A 17,390-nucleotide genomic window follows, 5' to 3' on the forward strand; every position below is an offset into this window, starting at 1 on the left:
GGGCGATATAATCTAATAATCTAGTTATATTATAGTTGTAAGGATTGTAGGGAGTTGAGAAAGTATAAAGGGCCGTTGTGCCGCTATAGATCCATACCAGGGGTAATAATTATTATTACACTTGAATCAAAGAATACCGATATATTATTGAGTGTACTTATTGAGTGTACATAATTATATGCTATATGAAAATTCTAAATTTGTTTATTGTATTTTTAATTACATTCCCAAAACTGTTCATCCGGCGTAGAACACTAACATAGATCGAGTTCACCGTTTACATTGAAAACAAATGATACTTATGATACTTTATTTGGTTTTCAGTGGTCCACTTAAAATAGGTTTAATTTGGTAAAAAGAGCCACAAATCAAGAGCAGCTGTTTCAAGCCGCTCTTCTTTCTCCCTTTCAGACCACCAGACCCCCCCCCCCTCCTTGACACCATTTTCTCTCCAGCCTTTTCGTCAATTCTGTTTTTATCCTTATTACAACCCACTGGGAAAAAATAGTGCATCTGCTTACTCGTGGTAAGCAGGAATGAGACAAGGTTCCTATGCAAAGACATACAGTCTAATTAGTGTCAGTAATTTGTAAATTTAAAGTATAAACACCACAGGAGCCCATATTCGTCAGTGACTTTGTTGACGAATAGACCACGTGACGACAAGTTGTATATAACATTGAGGGCAACTGTTAGTTTTAAATTACCATTTCCACCTAATATAAACAAACTGACAAAAGCATAGAATCGAAGGCACCAGCCGTTGGTTTTGTATCAGTTGTTTTTACCTAATTTGTCTTTGCATAAAGTCATTCCTTGGCTCATTTCATTCAAATAAACGCACTTTTTTTTCGCATATTGTATCACGGGGGGGGGGGGGGACTCAAATAGAATCGTATGAATAAATACCGACTGATTGATGATAAAATGATTACACTATTAAGAAGAAGTTCCTGAAGACTGGTTTATTAGCCTTAGGTGATCGAAAGCGAATTACCATGGTTACCATGGATTTAGAATAATAGACAGAATGAAAATTCAATTTAACCAGAACTCGCAGATAAGGAAGTTACGTCTAACAAAATAGGGCACGTCAGGGGGAGAGAAACCTGAAAAGAATCTTACGCGTGCGCACAGCCAATAAATGCCAGTATATACAGGTGTCAACAAATCACCTCCGTGTCGCCCCTGTTACTATCCCTATAATACGTACCTGTGACTTTAGAGATGTAAGGTATATTTATCACCCTGCCAAAAATAAAACAACAAACATAGTCCACTAACCTAATACAAATGAAACCATAGAACTGGCAGTACGGTTATTTTTTCCACATTGGCTGGAGTCTGATCACTCCAACTCAAGACACCATCGTGTTAGTTGGCGTGGATTTCAAGATTACTTGACCAAGGTAAGAAAACATGATAAGATATACCTATATTTTTATATCCCGACAGTACGCGTGGAGTACCAAACCAAAAAGTCTATTCAGGGCGATACCTTAAATGTTCAGATTATCGTCTTAGTGTTATCTAAATAAGGGATCATTCATTTATCCTAATCCAGCTTTTTCTATAGCTCTACCAATTGGTTTTCACTCATAGGAAAACGGGCCTTTGAAGAAAAAAGCCAATGGGGGTGTCGAGCATAAAGCAGGGAAAGGATATGCAAGGAAGCACGCCTTTAGGGCGGTGAGACATGGACCAACTTCACACTTACATAAAACGTATCTCCTTTCTTAATTGTTATCCAGAAAGCAGCATAAATTATCCATATAGCATTGATAAGTTCTGTAAGTTGATGTGACGCATCTGCATTTTTTTCGACGATCCTGAGGTCAGTGATACTTTTTTGGGTGCATCCAAAAAGTATCTCATCGAACCATTATTCCGCATTCCTGACTGTACATGTTACGTCACAGATCCCATAATTATACCGATGATGATTAAAACATGTTTCAGTATATTAAAACATAATATTATGAAATAAAACCATCACAGAGAAATGTTCACACTTGACCCATGCCCCTTTAAACATTGGTCGACGCGTTTGACTTGTTTTGCCATGCCAACTTTTACAAGGTCAAGACGTCGATCTCGTACTGTAGTAGACCACCGAGACCTAGTAGGATGGAGGTTGCAAAGTGAGGGCTTTTTTCTTCAGTAAGGAAGAGATATATTTATGGGTGGAAGTCTGTGTGTCTGTCTGTCTGTCTGTGTGTGTGTGTGTGTGTGTGTGTGTGTCTGTTTGTCTGTCTGTCTGTGTCATCGTTTTCTTCATAACGGCTTGCTCAATTCAAACGAAATTTTGAAGACATATTCCGTAGGGTAATGGCAAGACTTGATTAGGTTTTAGTAAAAATCCCGTGAATATTAATGAGCAGTTTACGTAATTAATGATTTTCGGTAATTAGGCTATATCTCAAGAATGCACGCTTCAAATTTATTATAACTTGGTACACACATTTGCGATACCAAAGCACACCTGTCCTGCAAATATTACTAATGTAGCATTTAGTTTTAATAAGTTATTGGCATATTTTCGATTGGCCACAAAAAAGAAAAAAATAGTTTCTCGTCAGGAAATGTCATCTAAAGTGGTGCAACTTTATCATTCAGCTTCAATATAAATACGGGGTTATAATGCATCATGGACATCATTGAAGGGTCTTTGCTAAAACCACCACCGTGCGACCGGTCACCACCACCCCATCATCATCATCATCATCATCATCATCATCATCATCATCATCATCATCATCATCATCATCATCATCATCATCATCATCATCATCATCATCATCACCATCATCATCATCATCATCATCACCAGCATTTATTCGATGACACCTCATCATTACATGTATCACTAGCAAAACGACCACTAACACGATACCATGGCGACAGATGATCGCAAACATAACAGCGCAGTGGTCAAGAACAGCGCCATCTAGTGTCAGGGTTAAAAATGATTTCTATCGAATGTACTTGTTCTGCATTTGAAGAATCGCCTTTACTACAAATGTATTCAATGCACTGATATGACATGATATATAACATCTCCTGCCCATTCTCACACAAAGACTTCAAAAGGTGGTCATGTCAATAACCTTAGCATTTGTAAAACACAAAAGCACAGCACAATCAAAAAGGGAAAAAATAAGTGTCATGTTTGCTTAATGTTTTATTTCCAAACTCAAAGTATAATTATCAATCACACATTGTAAATTATTTTTAACCAATATAATATCACGTGCAGCTAGAAACACGAAATATAGACCCTCCACTATGCACGGAAGCATTGCCGAAAAGTGAGAGAGAGAGAGAGAGAGAGAGAGAGAGAGAGAGAGAGAGAGAGAGAGAGAGAGAGAGAGAGAGAGAGAGAGAGAGAGAGAGAGAGAGAGAGAGAGAGAGAGAGAGAGAGAGAGAGAGAGTTGACTACAATAAATCATTGTAGATCGTTCCTAGGTAGTTGGTACCGTCCTCGTCATCTCTGTTCAAGCATAGACCCCTCCACTGTCTATGGTTCATGCTGTTTTATCCCAATGCATATGAGTCACTTCTCGCACCCCTCTCAAACTATCTTCAATCTATGCGCATACCCCCGCAAGGGACGCAAGCCCTTCTCAGTTGGTTAGTCTGAGTAGGACTATGTCATGTAGATTGTCTCTGTAAAAAATGAAATCACAAATTGTAAAGATAGTATTCAAAAATGCAATACTAAGCGATAATTGTCCATATTAATCACTAGGAACTGACATCATCAATGATAATCTCGGTTACCCAGACTCTGACTTCAGCCACCCCATCATAGAAGTGAGCCATCAGCGGTGAGGCTGTGGAACCGAGACTATTAAAAATCAACACGAGCGGTATATAAGTGTTTATCGTATATTCGAATGGTTTACATTAAACCCAGTCATTCACGGTTTACCCCCCCCCCCCGGGGGGGGGGGGCTACTCACCATATTTGAGTATACGTATATGTGCCGCCCTTTGGGTACGTTTTCTAGCCCTTTGGTCCAAAATGGGGTCTGTTTTTTTTTTCGAGCTGAAGAGTCTAAAACGGGGTCCACTTTGCATTATTTTTTTGGCTAGGTCTAAAATGTGGTCCCTTGTCCTTCACCAAATCATAACTGCAATTAATTGTCCAAAAATGTTGCCTCCTAGGGAAAATGTATTTAGGTCTAAACTTCCATCTTTTTAAAAACCTGTTATGGTCTAAAATGGGGTATTGCTTTTTGGTCAAAGTGGGTCTAAAATGGGGCTGGGGGTTTCTAGCACTGGCCACACACCCCTACCAGAGCTTGCCACTGGTACCGCACCCTGGGGTTTGACAATACCTTACTTGAATGTAAAATTAAATGAATACGTGTGACAAGTTTGTACACTGGGAAAACTCAACATGATACTAGCAATTACATGTGATGGGATCAACATAGAAAGTCTTATTTGTTTGTTTCAAAACAATTGCCTGTCAATCAAAGCCGGCGTTGACACAATGATATCACCATTGGTCAGATTTGTAACATGGAATACATTTCAGCAAAACGGATAATTTTACAATATGCTCATCTACGTATCTTTGGCTCCATTGCAAACTATCGAAGCACTGATAAAACCCAAATATCATCCAGAACTGGCGAGTTTATATTTCCCTGCAACTAGATTCAATTTCATGTTGTTTTCCAGGTCTACAGACTAAATATAACAACCTTTTGATTATATATTCCTACATGTAAGGGGAAGAGACTTCGTAGTGTAGAGATTGATACATTTGTAGCAGCAAGATTCGTACGATATTTTCCTAAGAAAACGGCATTCTAAGCAATAAGAAAACAACAATCTATGAAATATTACACGCCCCTGTGGTTCATCAGCTCAGCTACAAACAATAGCGCCAATGGTGTTGTAGCACAACTGTGGAGTTTTGGCAGCAATGATTGGTGATACAGTGGACGTGTACGTATATGCTTGATTTCTAATTGGCACATTTAAAAACCATACTGTTATTATTATACATTATTACGTTATATTTACCAATTATGGTAATGAAATATGAACTGTTATTATTAGAATTAGAAACACGAACTCTATTCTTTTTAAAACTAAAAACCTATGTATAGTCGACAGTCTATCATTACTGAAACCTCAGACCACTATGGCATTTTTCAATTATGGTGGTCTGAGCTGAGACTGTGCACCAAGAGTGCATCCGAAGTGTCAGCCCCCAGGTCTGTAGTATTCCAAGCTTTTTATTGTCGTGGTTGTGTTTAATGTAGTGATAATGGAGAAAAAAACATTCCATGAAGTGATCTTACACACGTACTTTCATTCACCATCTGGTATCAATCAATCGCTTATCGCTATACACATTATCTACTTTAAGTTCCTCGTCCACCCCTATCTAATGTAGCCGAGTACTGGTCATATATACCAACTCCTATTCAGTTCTGTAATTCTAGTACAGTGACAGCTTCCTGAAGGATGTGGCCATTGAACACGTAGGCATAGAATTATCCTGTCATCTTGAATAAGTCTTTTCTAGTTCATGAATTTGTCACTCAGTTGAATCAAATACTTTGGATCGACGCTAGCAATATGGCGCATGCGCAGGCATACATTTTCATTTTTTTTTTAAAAATATAACAAACAAAGCCGAGTACCAAACTAACAGCTGAATTTGAAATTTTCCAATTGACTGAAAATGTTTAGAATGTTTATTATTTGTTTTTTTAAAACCTCATGAATCGTAGCTAAAATGGGACGGTTTACGCGACTTATAAACAGCTTGTTACGTCAGGAATATTGCTGAAAGGTAGGCGTTATCCTGTCCTGTCGAACATGTAAAAAGTGTGTGTGTACCACGGTGTGTATGTTTGTGTATGCTTTTGTGTGTATTTATGTGTATGTGTGTGTGTGTGTGTGTGTGTGTACGTGTATGTTTGTCTGTCTGTGTCTGTGTCTGTGTGTAGAAGGAGAAAGGATATTACCTCTCATGGCTACCAACAGAATGTGCAGTTTTTAATTTATTTTAATCTTTTCAACACATGAATACACCAGTTTGCAAGTATATACTGTAGATTCCAAGTTGAAAGCATCATACTTATATATATAATTATGTAAGTAGCTCTAACATTTAGGTGTCTGTTCTTGTGTTCGTGTATGTATGTGTTTGTTTGTGATACAGAACGGAGAAATAGCTAAACCAGGGAAGAAATTACCTCGCAAACACACACACACACACACACACACACACACACACACACACACACACACACACACACACACACACATACACACACACCTTTCTCTCTCTCTCTCTCTCTCTCTCTCTCTCTCTCTCTCTCTCTCTCTCTCTCTCTCTCTCTCTCTCTCTCTCTCTCTCTCTCTCCTGCAATAGAATGGCACGTCAACAACAAACACGTCACCGAATAGATATTAAGCTAAGGTAAGAACAAACTACCAGCACAATGGCTATACAGGCACCGTTATGTTGCACTGTTACCATATGACTTTGTTAAATATATCCGTAATGGCTCCCCGTATTTGATGTCCTACTTGCATACAAAAAAACTGCTATGTACTATTAAAGAGGTCCAGAGGTATTTATGACGTACTGTCATTGTAAAGGTAAATAAGCGGGTACTACATATAGAAGGCCTTGAACTAAAATACTATACTTGATCACATGCAGCCCAGGAAGTTTGTTACAAATAAACAAATCAAACAATTAAATAAATACATAAACATACAAACATACACAGACATATAAATATGCATGGGTAACTGAAAACGTCATTTTAAACTCATGGATAATTATCTATATACATTATATATACGTGTGCGTAGTACAGGCCTGCACTCATCCATAATTAATTCTGGTTGTATGGATGAGTATATATCGAAACATAATATATTATTTAAATAGTATACACATGTATATACATATATATAGATAGTTATACACGGGTTTAAAATGATGCTTTCATTCACCATGCCTAATTTGTTTGTTTGTGTATGTTTAGTAATTAATTTATCAATTTATTTATTTGTTTGTCTGTTTGTTCGTAACACGGTTCCTGGACTCCCCGTGATTTGATGTCATTCAGCAAATGGGTATTCGAAGGTTAGGTACATGTATAAACACGAATTCTAACAGTGTAATCACGACTTTGTGTCAAGCAGTGGTTATTATTTGTCACTAAATCATTTATTCATTCCGTATGAAAACATGTTACACGTGCGTCTCAGCGCATTGTACAAAACCGGGAAAGTTTAAAAGTTAACATGATAAAGAAATTAAAAATAACAGCACAGACACACAGAAAGTCAATGGAAGCAAGAAAGTGTCTGAAAGGCTATTGTGTCTAAAATGACGCTTCTAAAAATGGATCAGACTTCATCTAATTTTATTACTAGTTACATCAAAATAAATTAACATACATTTCACCTTTTCACATGCTCCATTATGTGGATACTCTTTACCCTTTACCTTTACATTAGACAGACACCAGTCCCTCGGGAAATTTGTTTTGAGTCCCGTATTCTTCAAATGTTTTGAGTTTGTTTGTTATCAGGTTTTAGTTTTGTAAAAGTCAAAAGTACTTAACTTTTCTTTTCACTTTTTCCGACCAGTTACTGTGCGCGCTATTCGAAATCATTCACTCGGGTCACTGTTCCACACACACAAAAGAACACTGTAACATTATTTTGCATGTGTTTAAATAAAATGCTCAAACACGGAGTGAAAAAAGCCCGGAGAAGCTTGAACAAGTATACGGTCATCTACAGCTAACATAACGAAAGGACAGTGAACTTAACATCGATTTCAAAGGGGTGAAAACCATGGGGGTGGGGGGGGGGGGGCTAGAATTCATTTCTAAGTTACAACTAATGTGTCCTTTTCATACAGGGTTTGCTTTGCAAATGGTAACCCACCGGTGTGTATTCTCACGTGTCTTTATTTGTAATGAGAGGTGTTTGCCAAATTACATACATTAACATCGAAATGAATAATAGGGCGGCCTATTTTTTTCAATGCCGGCGGCCACCTTTATTCATTCAAGTGCGAGTGGCCTTCCCACTAGGAACGATCCTCAAGAGTCTTGGATTGAATGGCACGAGTCATGTTTCCTTTGTCACTCTGTACTTCTTTGCATTACCAAACCGTGTTTGCTGCCACTGCTTTCTAGTATAATTGTTCATTACTCTCAACTGATTGTTCTAACATGCAGGTAGCTTAGAAATTATGAGTGTACATGCATATAGAACCGGATGTGGGAGCTATAATGATCAACTTTTGCTCTTTCAAACTATTGATACAAACATCATATAACAATATGCATCGATAGTGTAAGCTTTCAGGTGTTTTCTCTTTGACTCGGAAATGTCATAACCTCTTTCATTAATACGCATTCTCGCAAACCAGAGCTGTTATTTTTTCCGCGACACTGCGAAATATTAAGCGGTGCTCTTAGACGGTACCGTAAAACAGGGTGTGGTTTACGACGATGTTAAAATGCTGTTATCATCGCGCTGAAGGAAAATTATGAACTATGAAATTTATGAAAATTATGAAAATGATAAACTAACTCATTTTGTAGGTTTAAGAATCGTGCTATAAACTGGTGTTTTTAACAGCTTAGATCTGTCTGTCTATCTGTCTGTCTGTCAGTCCGTCTGTCTGTCTGTGTCTGTCTGTCTGTCTCTATCTATCTATCTATCTATCTATCTATCTATCTATCTATCTATCTATCTATCTATCTATCTATCTCTTTCTCTCTCTCTCTCTCTCTCTCTCTCTCTCTCTCTCTCTCTCTCTCTCTCTCTCTCTCTCTCTCTCTCTCTCTCTCTCTCTCTCTCTCTCTCTCTTCGAGATCTGTCATATGATGTCCTGATTAGAACACGTGAGTGATAACTTAGCTTAATTGTAATTAGTGTCAAACATGACATCTGACGTGGAGACTTGTCTTCATTCCTCGCATTCATCTCATCACGACAGACTCTAAGTTTGACATGTACACCTACACACGAGGACATAAAAACCTTGAAGTATTGTATACCAATCAATTGTCCCAGTATGATTTATCTATCTATGCATACAGGCTACAACGATCCAATACGATTGGGTTGGTTGTTCCCTGTACTGTCATTCAATAAGCCCCGCCTCGTCATGTTACATCTTACACATTGTTTCGTGGTCAAATGATAAACTACGAAACCACGACACGCGAGGTACAAGGCAGGGCACTTTTAAGAAACTCTGCGGGGGATTTGCGCATGTGCGGCTTATCGACCAGATTGACCCAGTTTTTACAGTTTCAGAGTGGAGCACTGAGTTCACATTCTGTGGGACTACCTCACCTTGCTGACTTGGTCACTTCCCTATCCACAACAGGAGACAAGTGTGGCGAACACGTGGGGTGTGTCGAAACTTTTATTGTTTACATAGGTAGGTGTCCCCGCTTTTTTTATATAAGCAAGCAGTGGATAGAAACTATATCAGTCCATGTTATTATCTTACCAGTGAACTTAGTATCGTGAGGTTGGACTTACTAGGACTATATATAAGTGAATCATTTAATTAATATATACAATTGTCAACAGATTGAAAATTGCATAGATTTCGTGACGTACATTTGATAAAAGAAGGTGCATGGAACATAACAAATGAAGGTCAACAGTTGGTCCCTGCCTAATATATAAATTCGGCCGTCCACTTTACTAAATTTGGAACTCTGCAGAATGTTTATTTTTTTTCTCACACCAAATAAACGTATCGCGATCTCGATTTGTAATTGTTCCGGCATTCAAGAATGGAACGCGAACTGTTGAACCCTGCCATACATAATGATACACCTGGGTGCGTACTGTCGCCGAATATGGACCAACTCAGAGATGTTGAAGTAATTTAGACATTGCCAAAACGAAATCTTTAACTGAAAATGTCACTCGACATTCCTTAATTTGCCCTACATTATACGCCTAAACCATGTCGTACATATTTATAGGAATTTTACACAACTAGGCATTGACGGCGACTATTAAATTCTCAAGGTCGGTCTGTTTTGATTACATACACCGAGGTACTGCTAACTCGTAGTGTCGGCAACGTTTTCACTACATGACTATGTTGAATATTTGTCGAATATATGATGACCAGCGTGCCCGAATAGTTTACGCTAACTTAATTTGTCACGGCGAGTTCGTACGCATCCGGCATCCAAATCAGATTATTAACAGGGGGGTGTCTGTGACGAGTACATACGGGATCTATTAGTCGCCGATCCACCCATGCCTTTACTAACATGTAGCCTTTACTAACATGTAACACGCCACAGCTATGTGTGCGGAACTGGTTTTAGATACAAAGGTCAAATTATGAACCGGCATCGTGCCACTCCGACTATTGTTTATTCTTTGGTGGCTTGGAAAGTCCGGCTATTCTGTGCACCGTACATAGTTTGGCAGTCTTCGCCACTCGTGCGTCGTTCATGCAAAACTCATACAGTAACTTCATAGGTGGAGTCAAGATTACAAAAAAAATTAGGTATATGAAGTTCAAGGAAAGATTATTTGGGGTATATTTTGTCTTTCACTGTCAAAGTACTCAGGCTTTACCCTTACCTATTATAGAATACGTGATACAACGTATCTAATGTCACTCAGTCACTCCCTTTGTACATGCGTATATATATAGAAACATTTTGTTATTAAAAGAAACACCATTGACATAGCATTGGCATAGCGTGTCTACGAGCAGAATCTGTGACTGTGCCACACTCGTGCTCTCTTCAACGCATACATGGTGTAATGGAGCCGTTGATTCAACAACTAACCAGGCTAACATTAGACTAAGTATGGGCCGCTTCTCTACAGTCACACGCGATCGCCTTCGGCAGATTTCTAAAAATAGCGTATGCATTTAGAGTCCATTTACAAAATGTACGTTCACTTACTCAAGCCTCATGTAACTTTGGTACAAAATTGTTAAAACCGCTTAATAGCGGTTTTTTGTGTGTGTTTATTTACAAGCAATTTCGACGGCTTTCCCATAAATATATACGTGGAACTTTTAGTTTTATTACAGTAAGATGTTTGTCTGTCTTTAATTTACATAGCCCGTTCTCAGTAATATGCTGACTTATAGGTTTGAGTGAACGTTCTATATTGGGTCTTCAGATCGCTTCACCTCGGTACACATCCACGTCTAAGAGATAAACGAAAGATCAGGATATGTATCGATGAGTCATAAACATTGATATATTATGTTGTATTTTCATTTCGCTTTTAAATGGACATAGAGATTGATATTATTATTTGACATGCAATCGCAAAACGGTACTAACTAGGGGAATGAGATCTAAGTACACGCTGGTAATCATAAAATAAACGTGAAAGTAAAGACCGAGGGTTTCCTAATGGCTTAAAGTGATTTCGAAATGGTTTATTGTGAGGTCTGGGGGAGGGGTATGTTGATAGATGTATGAATTTAAAAAAAAACTTGTATTGCTCCCAGCGAGCACGATTTGTTGACAATTATGACAAAAGACTCTCACCCACACCTACTTTGTCTACTGTATTTACATTAGGTTGTGTAAATGTCAGCGATATAACGGTTTGTTTACATTTATAAATTAATTTTTCGATTTATAGGTCTCTTATAGAAACCCTTTTAGGGAAAGATATTAATTTTGTTATTGATTCGACTCGGGAGGTTGTCGAGTGATTCGAATGTTGAAAAGTACAATGATTGTTCACGAAAAATGAAATTAAGACAAAATCGGTAATCTGAAATGGAAACTTATTTGTCTGTATATTTCTTTCTGTCCAGGGTTCGATGACAAAATGAAAGGTGTTTTTTTTGCATACGGTTTAAAAGAAATATAAACGTGTGTTATTTTTAGTGATGTAAATCAGACGCTTCGTGGTTTCATGTTGACTTAACTAGGATCATGGCATTTTCTTTTCCACTAAAATACCAAACGGTCGTCTTCTCTTCATTTTAATGATTGAGAACACATCGCTTCTTCCTACGTATTGTTTTTACTGAATGTAAGAAGTCATTTGAGATGTAAACATAGCGATCTTAAGTACATGTATATACCATAGTAATCTTTATTTAACGACCCACCTAAACATACAACTGATGAACTACTGCCGACGTAATATGGAAACATATCATTAAAAAAAACATTGTATGTAATGCTGGGATCATTTTACACTTAAAGACTCGAAACACACGACGTACTCCTACCATTTCACCACGGTGTTTTCCGTAATGTGCATTGACTGGAACTTGAGTACGAGGAGATGGAGGTATTGACCATTAAGTGGCAGTAATCACTTAGAAAACTCATTGCGATGAGTGTTCTTTGGAAACACCGACAATATCAGTTCTGTTCTTTTCTCCGTGTTTAATAGATGTACCCCACCCTACCCCCAATTTGCTGTAATCGGCTATTAATAAACCTGCCATCGTGTTGAGAATTATCACCCATATTTGTCAAAAATCAGTCCTATCTGATTTTCCCTATCTGATCATCGTTTTTCTTCCTTATCTTTCATCGCCATATTGATGGCATACGTTTGTATATGAGTTTATTTTACTACGAAACACGATAAATGTGAGAAGGTGTGTGTGAAGGAAGGGGCGGGTACAGAGTAACGGAACTTTTGAATTTGGGGCATGTTTCAATTCAAGTCTTGATAAGTAAACTTTAAGAAATGAATACAACACTCACAACAAAGGTTCCGGGATAATACATCTCTATGTTTTATTGCAAGCTTACTTATTGGTTAACGGAAAAGTAACGGAAGTTGCTCACACCGTTACCAACTGATAAATATGGCGGGTCACGTCTTGCAATATTGTTTTTGTAGTCGTTCCGTAGGATTCATATGATATAGGAATGTTGGAGTCGTAGGGGTTGAATGGTTAGTCGAGAGTGGTCGGCTTCAATCCACAGGTTGTCAGTTCAAGTCTCACCGCTGTCATTTGTTTTTAAATTAGTGGGCAAGATTTGAACCACGGTCCAACCCAGTTGCATGAATGGGGACCTGGTCGGATAGAAGTTACCACGCAATTGATTTCCGCCCAGAGAAGCTGCAGTGCTTCCCAACGGAATTGAGGAAACGTAAAAGGCCGTCGTGACGGTAAAGGGTAATTATTGTAAAATGTCAAGAATAATGATTGTAAAATGCATTGAGTGTGGAATAAACGTTATATATGGAATTACATTAATATCATAGCTCTCTCAACTGATATCACGCCCTGCCCCTCCTACACATACGGAAGAATTACTCTGGTGCGTTAGAATTATCACTTCAATAACACTTAACAGCTGGTATATAATACTCACCATTAACGAGTAATGATGAACATTGGCAGTAAGTAGAATAATTTTATTTATTCATTCAAAATCACATTGATGTGACACTACTCAAAGACAACAATAAAAGACAGCACCATGTAATCCCCAATCGTTTTTTGTCCCATTGTGTTTGAAAACAGAGGGAATTGTTTATAAACTGAATAATGAAAGGTCAGACCGTCCCATCATAAATTTTAGAAAAGCTTAACCACATGCATTGTCTTTTCCAAAACTAATTTACATCAATACACATTTTTTGAATTGTTGGAGTGTTTTCAAGGCGAAATTATGCTCCGGGTAACCTCGGTGATCCAATAGATATACCTATCTAGCTATTGCAGACGATGTTTGTGATTCACGGCGCTGCTTTAGTGTTCTCGCGTGGAGATACCACATATTACTAGCAAGGTATACTTTGAAGTAGAGCAGTCGTTGTCCTCGCACCGTCGCCGTGCTTTGTTGTTGTCGCACCGTCGCCGTACTTTAATTTGTACGTTCTGTGGGTCGTGATTTCCCGATCCATTATCCGCGGTAAATATTGTACAACGCCCGGGGATGTTTCAAAACAACACACGGATTGAAGAACATGTAGAATACGAAATGAGAGTATTTTGACATCAAATGTATAACAAAGGTGATTATGATTCATAGTAAAGAACTGGATAATGTAATGGGTTTTATATGTCACCATGTCCCTCCAGTACAATAAATGTTGCTTAATACTTCGCAAGCTTTGCTCACAGTACCAATGCATTTATATTCGCACACGATAAAACACATAGTTCATGAGTATCATCCAACTGAATGATTTTTTTTTTTGAACTAATAGAATTATACCTGGGCAAGTATAATTTCTGAAAACAAACCGGGAAGAGTAATGCTGACTTTGAAAGTTGTGATTCATTTTGTCGAGCACCACAGAACGAATGACGTAGACACATATTGTCGTGACGTAGAGCGACCAGGGTATAAATCGTGTTTTCTTTTTTTTTTTAGTTTATTTATTTGAGATGTCTACATGATTACCCCATTTACAGACACTCAGAAATTGAAAAAGACTAAAATGCATTCAATATTTACAAAACTAATTACCGAAACTTCCGTTAAATTCACAAATCAACTATTTCATTTAGGACATTTTTTCTAAAATTACTGAGAGTGGAAAATGTGTCAGCGTTTTGCAAGGTATTGATAAAACCAGGTAAAAACGAGTTTTTCGTTTGAGTAGAATTAAAACGAGCCACTTTAAAAGTGTAGTAGAAACGGAGATTCCTGGAGGGAATATGAAAGGGAACATTGGCAACAATATACATTGAGTTAAAATAATCATTTAAACACTGCGTCCAGCAATTTCCTACGAGATTGAAGGCTCTGAATATTAAAACACTTGTTCCAATGTGTTCAACTTTTTTTTGCGTATGGCAAAAAAACCCTCACCCAACGAAATAAGTGAAACTATTTTTCCCCTCATTTATTATGTCTTGGTTGTATACGTCATACTGCAAAACCTATTTAGAAGACAACGGATTAGTTTTGAAGCTTGGGGGTCTAGATGAACACTAGTACTTTTATATTCAAAACTACTGAACCTAAATAAAAGTGGTGGGCGTTTTGCCGATCCGTGGGTAAAAAAAAAGTCTTTATCTTTAGCGTCTCTCGTTCATTGATTGGCAGCTGAAAGGCGGGTGGGTATATAGTTGCTTGTTCTCTCGGGTATAGGTAATTTGCACACATCTACCGTTCCATACAGCTCATCATACAGACTCAGCGTTTGAGGTACTCTGAAATGGACACAGTCGAGAAAGTTGACATGCTTAGGTTCGTATCAAAGTTATTGTGCTACTGTTACCTATGTTACCTACCAAAGTAGGGACTTGACTGTTTCAATATTATACACTGATCTAGTTTTGGTTTCTTTATGTATTATAATTTATACCATCACACCATATATATATATATATATATATATATATATATATATATATATATATATATATATATATATATATATATATATATATATATATATATATATATATATATATATATATGTATACACGTAAAAATGAAACAAGACGTGTATGTTATTTCATTATGGATTTACACTACCGTCCGTTTCACCAAAATGATCATCAAGTGTATGGATGAGCGTGTGGGCTCGCTGACTGTAAGAACAGTGCGAGGGTATGTATACAGTCAGGTGGGTCATTAACGAATAGGTGTACACCAATCATATGTTATGATACGTCTAAATTTTAAATCTGAGTTTTCGCGTGATTTTTCTTTTCCAATCACCAAGCCCTTTTCAGTGATGAGGAGCAATAACGGTTGCGGTTAAACAAACGTACGGTGATTTGTTTCCTCTAGCATCGTGAAATACATGAAACTCTTATATCTGTTCATGAACTGTTTAAACGCTCAAGTGAAAGATTTCGTCATGATGTGAGTGAAAAAAAAGCTGCGTGATGGTTAACATACATTGGTGATAATGTACTAAGCTTTAGATATTATTATTACTATTTAGATGTTATTACGCCCGTTACAAAATGGATGTTTATAAGTTTATTACGGTTATTTTTTTTTCTCAAAGTAGCTGTTGTATATCAAAGTTAACCATCAAACCTGGTAATCAGACGCACTGCATAATTATGAGGATTTATTGTACGCATAATTAAGAGGAAAATTATGCTATGTCATCTTCTATGTTATAACAATACGATATCATGTTTTGTAAAGCCAGCGAATGTATGTGTCAATATTTACGTTATAGTAAAAATATAATATAACCATATCGACGCTTTATGTAAGGACTAACAAAAAAAATATATGCGGTTCCGATTACGCCCACTTTTAAGAATAAGGGGATAGGCAGATTTTTTATTTCATTTTTTAAATATATTTTTTTTCATATGTGAGTGTCTAGTTCAAGTCGTTATGTTTTCCATTGTTTTCCATATGGTATTTGTGTTATTGATTTCTTCTCATCAGATGTACAGCCGTTAATTACAGATTGGAAGAACAGTTTTACATTGTCTTATTAAGTTGACGTCAGTTTCCGCATCCACTATTTCTCGCGAGACTTCAGTTTTCGCGATTTTATTTTTTTTCCTTAAATACGTAAATTGAAAAAAAAAAGTTTAGGGGGGGGGGCGTGAAAAAAGGTGGGGTCGAGTAATCGGAACCAAACAATTTTTTTATTGGGCCTAAGTACTTTCACAGGATAAAAATAACTTACACATTCAGTTCATGTTACTTTAACATTATACTATTGTATAGTTTGATCTATAATGTATTTAAGTATTTTGACAATGGGTGGAAAAGCTTATAAACCCAGCTTGTGCCCCCCTCAAGGACTGGATATTGCCCGCATGTACGATTATCAAACATGTTCAGAAAATGGTCATGTGAAACTGGGGGTCAGTTGTTAATCATCATGTACGCTAACAGGGACAGCCTAGTATATTTGTAGTGATCCACGCCTTTCCTCACAGAGGTCCATCAATTCTGCAGTGAGTAGAGTAGAAAAGGCCGCCGTACTTGACCCTAAACAGCCTCGGGCATGTGATACCAACTTTAATTTATTGTAAATGGTCAACAATCCGTAACATTCTCTACACTGCATGCTACGTATCGCCATGCTGTGAAATACCACACTACGAAATGTTTTGTTATATCATGCCATTCCATGTAATACATTACAGACCGCCATAGGGATGGGTCCTAACCATATGAGGGGTGGGGGTCCTGATCTTTAGGGTAGGGGATTACCTAGTACATGGTTTCGTTCCGATAACGATGCACTATCAAGTCTCCATACTATAGTGTGCTACCTCTTTGACATAGTTAACTCATATTGGGCTCACGTGATAATTTCCGGTTTGTTCAGCACACCTGTTGACAGCAAGCGGCGCCTTTTAAGTCTCCCGCGTCTCCACGGTTTTATTTACCCTCTTTAAAATAGCACATGTATGTACGTAAACATAGCCCGGGGGCCACGTCCATTACAAGAAAAGACAA

The 17,390-nt window shown here is 37.6% G+C and overlaps 1 protein-coding gene across 2 annotated transcripts in view; it reads left to right on the forward strand.

Annotated features, from left to right (window-relative positions):
* Positions 1-1,301: 1,301 nt before the first annotated feature.
* LOC144449478 (D-beta-hydroxybutyrate dehydrogenase-like) overlaps positions 1,302-17,390 on the forward strand; it is a 31,099-nt gene continuing 15,010 nt past the window's right edge. Inside the window, exon 1 of one of the 2 annotated variants that reach the window (XM_078140017.1) lies at positions 1,302-1,409. The gene's annotated coding sequence lies outside the window, so the exon portion shown is untranslated. Of the gene's footprint in view, positions 1,410-9,326; positions 9,452-17,390 lie in introns of those variants that run through there. The other variant, XM_078140016.1, reaches the window with a different exon arrangement.

The sequence above is a fragment of the Glandiceps talaboti genome, chromosome 18 (assembly GCF_964340395.1).
Source record: "Glandiceps talaboti chromosome 18, keGlaTala1.1, whole genome shotgun sequence".
Lineage (NCBI taxonomy): Eukaryota > Metazoa > Hemichordata > Enteropneusta > Spengelidae > Glandiceps > Glandiceps talaboti.